A 9,507-nucleotide genomic window follows, 5' to 3' on the forward strand; every position below is an offset into this window, starting at 1 on the left:
TAAAGATTTATTTAGGTCGCACCTTAGGTAATTAAAATAAAAAGACAACTGTTTGGTATTTTTCTTTTTGGGATGATGTAATAATACTTGGTTTTGTTTCAATAAATGAAACCAAAACGCGACGAGATGTTTCAACGAAAACAAACCATGCGTAGCCTACGCCCGCCAGCATTGGCCATAACGTTTGGCGTGTCATAATGGATGTATTTTGGGCGTCAAGTACCCAGGGCAGCATAACCTACATCCCAGGGTGGACGCATGTAGAAAACGACACATCTTTCAAAAAACTACTTGTTTTGAAGAAACCTATTTTGTTCAGAATCCGTTTGTACACTCAGTTTGACCTGAACATGCTTTGACCCGTTACCAACTTGACCCACCAGGCCACCATATTAGCAAGCTTAGTATTAATGTTTAAGATAACATAAATTTGATAGGAACAAATTGATACTTGTTTTTTTGTGTCAAGAAACATATGAACAATAATAAAAATAAAAACAAAGATTACAAAGGACAAAATAACCAATAACACATTAATACCAGTTTCTCTGTTGCAAGACCTAAGTGTTGAATTGGGTATCCTGTATCCATCACAAGCTCACAATAGGAAATAACTTTGAAAGTATATGTATGTATCAAGATCAAGGTGTTTGTAGTTCATTTAAACAAAACCAGATCATGCATTGTTTTTTTTCAGGAACCCTCAAATTGAACCTTATGCAAACCCCTCAGCTTAATTAGTATTTCCTGGAATGTTGGCCGTGATTGCGGTTCCCTGACCAAGAAATTAACAAGTTATAAGTTGACATAATGTTCCTTCAAAACTAGTCATAAAATATTTGACAATCAAATATTAACCAACCTTGACCAACAACTTTCAATAAGAGAAGCCCACTGTGGATCAACATCATTTGGAATCTCTAACCGCTTATTCAAGAATCCCACCGCTTGAATAACCTGTAAGTTTCGTTACATTTTGATGTTAAACACACAAGATTTCAAATTTTGGTAACATCGATCGGTACACTTTATAAGAGATGTTCCAAACCTGCATTGAGTTGAGATTTTCCCAAAGGATCTTTCCAGTGGTAATTTCCCACAATACCACACCATAACTGTACACATCAGACCTACACATCAACAACAAGAGTTTAGCTCAAAAACCGGCTCATGCTAATTCATGCGTTTTGCTCAACATGAATAGAACAAGATACATGCTTACTTTTCATCCACTTGCTCATCGCGGAGAACTTCTGGTGCCATCCACTGAGGCTGGGAATTAAAAGATTAACGAATGTAAGCACAGTTTGATGGTACTCATTCGAGTAACTAAATTGATGTTTATGAAAACAAATCTATCAAATGATAACCAACTCCAAGAATATAGCAAAGGACCGAATATCACAAGTCTTGTTAAGTAATAGACAAAGAACATTGCAGTACCGTTCCTATCCCAATACTTGTTGCCAAGTAGGTTTCGTGTTTGATACGGGAGAGACCAAAGTCGGCAACCTATTAAATGCACAAAATTAATCATCTTTACTCATATGGCCCTATGAAAAAAAATGAAAATAAATAAAAGTAATCATAACAAACATGCCTTCAGATTCCAATTCTTGTCAACAAGAAGATTTGAAGACTTGAGATCACGATGAATGATAGGCGGCTGGCAACAATGAAGATAATTCATGCCCCGTGCCTACAAAAACAATGAAACAAACAAGTACTTGGAACCTTTATTGAACTGATTTAAGAAACAATAAATAACAAAATGTGTCATTAACTAGCAAGAACTCACAATATCCATAGCCATATGAACACGGCGTCTCCAGTCTAATTTTGTCGTACTACGCTGAAGTAACCTCAACAAACTTCCTCTGTAAAGTAAAAAACATATAATTACTTATATCTTTTGGACCACAAAACGTTACTACTTATCATGATTGCATAATTAGAGGACCCACCAGGGAAGAAACTCGGTAACAATGCATAGATGTTGAGGTGAAACAACGGCACCCATAAAGAGCAAAATATTTGGATATCTAAGTCGTTTCATCAGACATACCTTCAAATTTTAACAATATAATTATAGTAAGTATATGACATTCACTTTTTCAAAATTCATCATAAAGAAAAAAGAACCTCTTTTCTAAAGGATAGGATGACGTCTTCAGGGTATTCTTGCTTGTTGAATATCTTAACTGCAACATCCTACATACAGTGGCGAAGCTTAGACATATACATGTCGAGGGGCCTGGACTCAATATGTATAAACAAATTCATAAACCAGTGGGGCCGGGCTAAAAAAATTAGGACGAAAAACAGGTAAATTTACACTGTGTATAAATTTTAGGCGAAAAACCGAGCAAAAAAAACGGAGGCTACATAACATAGATGCACATAACTTGGCGTTTTTAGAACAATTAACATTTTGAACAACAATATATATGCAGTAAGTGAGAATTTAATTAGAAAACATACTGATCCATATAACAGTGCATGATATACTGTCCCACTTGAACCTGTGAAAATCGTTGTTACAAGTAATTAAAATATCAAACACCAAAAAAGTAAGATAAAAAAATTACATGGTTTCATTATAGTGTTTGCCAAAAAACAGTCGAATACCAATAAACAAAAAAGTAAGATAATGAAACCCTGCAGAGTAGTTAACTACAGATTGCAGAAACAATAGAATTTTGTATTGAGTGTTGTCTATTGCAAAAGAAGTTAAGCTGCTTTTATAGCTTAAAAACATTCCAAGTATTATAAGTTCTTCACTCATGTATTTCTCAAAAATTAATAATCTCTATATGTAGAAAGTCATGAAATATGAACCTTGCTCAACTTGTTCCCGTACTATGAGGTCGTCCCACGGAATCTCAACATCCAAGTTTTCAGTGTGAAGGTCGACGGAATATTCACTACAGGAGCTACTTGAATATGACCATGATGACCCTGGAGCTTCTTTAATTTCACTGCAACTGGTTTGTGGGAGCGGCTCGTGTTCTTGCTCTTATTATTATTAATAATAATAATAATAATATTATTATTATTATTATTATTATTATTATTATTATTATTATTATTATTATTATTATGTAAACAAGGCCAATCAAAATGACTTGGTCTTATATCAGAAGAAGAACAAGTAGTATCTATATTAATATTATTATGATTTCCTATCCATGGCCACGAAATTCCTTTATTACCCATCCATGCCTCTACCTTTACAGATAAACCTTTATGGAACCCGTGTCTGTTTTCATTAATCTCATGATCCGAATAATGATCCATATTGGCTGTCTTCATTTTCATCTTGACCTTGGAAGCCTGGCAACAATCAGTAGTCCATTTGTCTAAATATAATTAAGATGGTGTTTTTGCTTTTAATAAATTAGTGTTTCAGTAGCGTAAATTAGTTTGTACACTTTGTTTGTTTTGCATTTAAATGAGAAAAACAGTTTAATTGAATTACTAGCTTACTAACCAAATCTGATATCTTTGTGGCGATTGCAGATTGTAGCGGTTGATGAGAATTCGCATCAACATTATTTGATCTTGGGGGAAACCGTCGACAATCAGTACATATGCATGTGACACCAAACGTTATTCCGTGTTCATCACGACATGGCGCAAGAGTAGTAATAACATTAAACATTTCCCAGCACTTGTTCCTAACAGGAAACTGGCCTGACCACGTCTCTCCTTTCACAGCCCGTTGTATAACAAGCGTAGCGAATTCTGAATAGGTAGGTCCTATAATAATGTCAGGAGCAGTTTTCCCTAGAACTTCTTCAACTGTATACCCGTAAAGATTTTCTGCCATTTGGTTCCTACACATATTCATATATATATATATATATATATAACAAGGTAGTAGTAATGAATGAATGAATGATGATGAAAATAATAATAATATGCATGTTCATGTGGTGACTGACTGACCAGTAGATAATGCGATTGTTAAGATCAAAGACATGCACCGACTGAGGCATTGAGTGTAGTATATTCACGTATTCACTTTCCCTTAGATTCAGTGCACCAGTACCACCGCCTTCAAGCACTGAATTAGAGGTACTACATGTGATGTTGAGGTTTTGTATCTCTTGTTTAAGGTTGGCATGGTCTTGTTCTAGCTTCTCGATCTTCCTTAACAGCTCTTCAGCTGCTGTTGTTGTTTCTATCATCGTGCAGTTATACTTGCTCCCCAGACTTCACACATCCTTAGATATTTATAAACAAAACAGAAAAGCCAAAAGTAATAATAATAATAATAATAATAATAATAATAATAATAATAATAATAATAATAATAATAATAATAAATATATTTACAATTGAGATACAGCCAGCTAGCCAACTTCCACGTACAATATATCAATGGTCATTATTCTACGTACGTAGGACCTTTTTGTATAAGCAAATGGCCTCGTGTTATATATATATATATATATATATATATATATATATACGTACGTGAATTAATATAAAATAGATTAACCAACACGTAGTCTTTTTGTCGGGTGTCAAACTTGAAGGCTTGGATCGATAAGTTCAAGTTGAGAGTAAAACGGTAGCAATTGCCCTAATACGACTAAAGATATTTATTTATTATATAATAAAAAAAACAAACAAACCACACTAGCTAGCTAGCATGATATTAATTCCGAATATAATAAAGAAACTTCCAATTTGCGTTACCCCTTTCACTCAACGTCCAAGCTAGTTAAACATTACTCTTTATTTTTAGCCAAACATGCAAATTTACCTTGATTTCCTCTTAAAATCTATTAGCTAGGTAAGCAAATTTACTATACAATTTTTATTAGCGACTGTATTTTTGTTTAAACAACGAAACGGTCACCTAGAAAGATGTTATAACGACAAAAAAGAGACAATTATGACAAGAAAATTGAAAAATAACACATCTTATATATTTTATTTACAACAATGATTCCTCCTAGATTTTTTTTTTCTTTAAACAACCAAAAACTATATAAATAAAACTAGCGAGACGCTAGGGAATAGTACATACAACACCACCAAACATCAGCTAAACAAGACACATAAACAACCAAATCATACCACAATACATCTATTGTATATCAAACCGGCACCAATTTTCTCAAGTTATACCCGTCTTCTTCCCCCTATTTATAATCCAAAGGTGTTCCAACACCTTTATTTCCTCCACAAGACACAAGATTTGAACCGGCACCCTCACTACGCACAATATCATTTCTTTTTATCCCCAAACACCAAATCCCTATCAAGCAAACTGCATGAAATATCTTGGCCTTTCCCTTCAATAATCTCACAAATTTGTGAGCATTTAATAGGCCTCGTAAGCTAAGGAGGACGAGGTCGGGGACCTTGCACCAAAGAGACAGAACACTCCACAAAGTTTGTGCCAGTTCACACGAAATAAAGATATGATCAACTGATTCCTCCAAATTGTCACAGAATGGTCATGGATTCAAAACGACCGGTATGCTCATCTTCTCTAAAGCATTGAAAGTTGATAATCGAGCGAGGGCTGCCTGCCACGCCACAAACCCAACCTTCGTAGAAACCAGGCGGTCCCAATCAAACCAACATCTGGGGCTACAGGAATGTTAATTGATAGCAAGTTTTATATATTCTGAACTGAGAAGTCTTCTATGATATCACCCCTCCACACCACTCTATCATTCACATGATTATTCAGCACCTCCAGATATAATTTAGGTAAACACCTCATTTCTTCCAACTTCTTATTACCAACCGGATCACGGTACCAGTCCTATTTTCCACACACCCAATCATCAATCATACATAGCTGATCTATAACTGCACATTCCTTAACCTTCTCATTGGCAAACAACTTTGGGGAAGCAAGTATACAGTGGAGCCGAGCCCAACCAAAACCAAGTCTTTCCTCCCATTTTTACCACATTTTGGAAGCCGTTCTTTAAACCAACTCATGTAAGGCCCCGATCACGGTGCCCTATATTGGACGTTGGATTTACTCATAAACTCAGTTTGTTACATCGGAAGCACATACAATTTACAGTGAAAACTAAAACTTTTACATTTAACTTCTCATTCTCTAACTGAACTTCAATATGGATAGCCTCGTACACACCTGAAACTTGTCAAGTCATTATTAATACTTGCATACATGTTAAAAGTTAGCTACGCGCTCAGTGAGTTCTAATTACTTATTCCCATACATAACTTATAATTACTTATTCATTCTTTACTTGTTTCTATGTCGGTCTATCAATCAATCCATAACTATTCTTGCTTTTAACCTAGCCGTCTATTCTTATCCATCAATGGAACATCTACTTATATCCATAAAAGGAACATCTATATTCATATCCATAAAAGAAACATCGTGTATATCCATACAAAGAACACTATATATTATCCATAGAAGGAACCACATGTACTAACCATACAAGGAACACTATATACTATTCATAGAAGGAACAACATATATCTATGCATTCATTAACTACTATACCATGCAACCATACCACATATACACACATATTATTTAGCTACCACACTTAGTATCCCTAATGGAGCACCTATTCATGATATCCATAACTAAACCATCTTACACACATATTATTCTATCAGTCAATACCATGTATCTATAACTAGACCACATACCATAACCACACGTGCCCTAAACACAGTAAAGACTTTTAGTCCTTTATTGTGTTTGTACCCGTGCTTTCCTTCCCTTAACAACACACTATCATGTCCATATATAGAAACCTCTATTTATATCCATAAAAGGAACATCTACTCATCCATAAAAGGAACATCTGTCTATCATATAAGCACTTACATTCAACCAACGAGTATTCATGATGTGGACTGGTATAATGTACTACGAATCCCCCCCCCCCCCCCTATATCCACGTCATGGCTTACTCACATTCTTCATACATATTTAACATAAAAGAGTTAATTATGTTTATTACTAGTTTTCACATTTACTTTCTCATATAAAACATTTCGCATTCATCTTTTATCTTCTTTCTTGAGTATGCATGCATCCCCAAAAACGTTTAAAGGTAAAAAGGAGGCTAGAACACACCTGGATCATGTTTCTTTTGGAATTGATTGTAACACCTCTCTTCAATTGAGCACGGATATCTGTTTAACATATATAGATGTTAATTAACTGTTGAGTTCTCACAAACTAATTGAGTCAAGTTCTAACGGATCGAATCACATTCCCAATACGATTCGACTGGGTTCTTTTTCCCAATTCAATCATTTTTCCAACTAATCTTGCTACTTTTTAGTTCCTTATAACTCGTTTTACCGTCCTGTGAAGTTTTGTGTCATACCAAATCCATTTACTCATCTTTTCACGATTCTAACTTTAATTGTTTTAACCCGAACCGAGCCAACTAGCCCATTTACTAAAAGTTCATTACTTTATCAATAATCGTGACCCAAACTATCATCCTTCCAAGTTTCATGCAATTATGTACATGAAAAGTAAGCCTTTTAATAAAAAACGTACCTCTGAGGTTTTATGTTTGAAATCACCCGAGAAGCCCAAAACTATAACAAACTCGGGATTGACTGATTCAAGCGGCCACGCTCTACCAGCGCCGCCCATTGTCGCCGTCGGAATCCGCCGCTATAGTCTCTGGAAAACCAAACAATTGCCGGAAAACTCACTTTTCCACAGATACGATTTCCTTAATAAAAATAGGACTTCCCGACCTCTAATCGAAGATACGATTGATGGAAATCTAAATTTATATGCTATGAACACTCTATTAAAATTTGAGACCGATCCGACTGTTAGATCTTTAAGAATCGCCGGATCTTTGTGGGTTGCTCACTCAAAAACGGAAATTTAGGTTTGAATGAGGTTAGAGACCAAGATGATAAAAATAAAACTAAAAACTAACGCTAAAAATGAAAAAATAAAGAAGATAGAAAAACATTTTTGGTCTTCAAAATATTTTTGTTTAACCTAACAATATATACAAGATTTAATAAATACTCGGATTGTTTGTAAAAAAATTCACCATGTGTCCCCGGCAACGGCGCCAAAAAACTTGATGCGTGGTTTGTGTAATAAGAAAAATGTGTTAACTTTTTTCAAAGGTTTGTTCACACAATGTTGAGTTTTAAATTTACAAAAATGATTTGTATCTTAACTAAACCACACACAAATAGGCAAGTGTACCTATCGTATATGTAGTAAAGTTTAGGTAATAACCAAGTATTGATCCATGGACACATTTATTGATTTTTACTACTAAATAGTTGTATTTATGTCAACTGGAAGTGAATATCATTTTGGTTTTGGTTTTGGTTTTGGTAAATGAGTTTAAAGAACATTAAGGCGTAAATTAGAAGACAATATTTTTGGGTTTTTATATTTTTTTTATAGAAAGAAGATCAAAGATAAAAGTGTCATCTTGGTTAAAACTCCTTTTAGATTGGTTTAATAATTGGTCAGTAAACATGTGAAATGAGCTTGCTATGGTGATTAAATGTGAGAATAACATCGCTAGTCATGTTATTCCTTGATAATTAAATAAAGAGATAACTCCTGATCCCTTTTACTAAAGCATCATTTTATGTAAGCAAGTGATTTTTGATAAAGATAAGTTAACTTACTTTAAAGATGAGATAATCCCTTATTACTAAGTGAATTGTCCTTATATTTTAGTAAAATAACCTTTGTATTATACAAAAAATACCAATTAAGATTAGTTGAGTTGTAAAGGATTAACCTTGAATTACCAAGTATTAGCCCACACAACTCTTCAACAATTATAGGACTCATGTAATAACCACTCAAGCGTTGCTTAAAATATGAAGAGTTGCTTAAAATATGATAAGTTGCACACTCACTTAACGAAGAATTAACCAATTAAGTGGATGAACATCAACAATTTGTTTTCACACCATTATTGATAATTCCCACTATAAAATGGTTAATCACTACTAACGTTCCATTTGGCCCATGTTAATATTAGGATTCATGTTTTTTCCCAACCAAACCCTTACAAGAATGGCGATTTCTCGACTTATCATCAAGCTCAAAATCTTGGCAGATCTTTAAAAGATTCTTAAGTTATTCCCCAAAATCTCACAAGAGTGGCAGTTCCTCAGCTTATCGTCAGGCTCGACTTATCATCAAGTTCGAGATCTTGGTGTCTATTTTAAGGTTTGTCAAGGCTTCGCAAGCCTAGCAATTTCTCAGCTTATCGTCAAGCTTAGCACTTAGGGTATCTTTTAAGAGTATCTTAATATTCCTCATCAAGTAATAATTGCAACATAACCATTAATTATTAAAAACCAATCACATGTTTTACTATCATTATTAAATTTCAGTTAAGATTCATTATAAACTAAGATAATACTTCAGAAGTCCAGCTACTAATAATCATAATGATGAATATCAAAGTGATAGATACAAACATGATCAAGTTGAAACAATAAACCAATTTGGATGACTAATCTTTGATGCTATTG

The 9,507-nt window shown here is 34.2% G+C and overlaps 1 pseudogene across 1 annotated transcript; it reads right to left on the reverse strand.

Annotated features, from left to right (window-relative positions):
* Positions 1 to 693: 693 nt before the first annotated feature.
* On the reverse strand, positions 694 to 7,630 carry LOC143613310 (uncharacterized; annotated as a pseudogene). Its single transcript, XR_013150091.1, has 16 exons — positions 7,532 to 7,630; positions 5,364 to 5,397; positions 3,949 to 4,171; positions 3,479 to 3,836; positions 3,126 to 3,333; positions 2,839 to 3,015; positions 2,482 to 2,522; positions 2,143 to 2,211; positions 1,965 to 2,065; positions 1,799 to 1,877; positions 1,601 to 1,699; positions 1,444 to 1,512; positions 1,223 to 1,272; positions 1,049 to 1,130; positions 863 to 957; positions 694 to 775 (listed from the first exon to the last, which is right to left on the reverse strand). The product of XR_013150091.1 is annotated as an uncharacterized LOC143613310 (transcript).
* Positions 7,631 to 9,507: the final 1,877 nt, after the last annotated feature.

The sequence above is a fragment of the Bidens hawaiensis genome, unplaced genomic scaffold, assembly GCF_021521415.1.
Source record: "Bidens hawaiensis isolate Kalapana, Puna unplaced genomic scaffold, B.hawaiensis_p1.1 tig00037155_1, whole genome shotgun sequence".
In the NCBI taxonomy this organism is placed as follows: Eukaryota; Viridiplantae; Streptophyta; class Magnoliopsida; order Asterales; family Asteraceae; genus Bidens; species Bidens hawaiensis.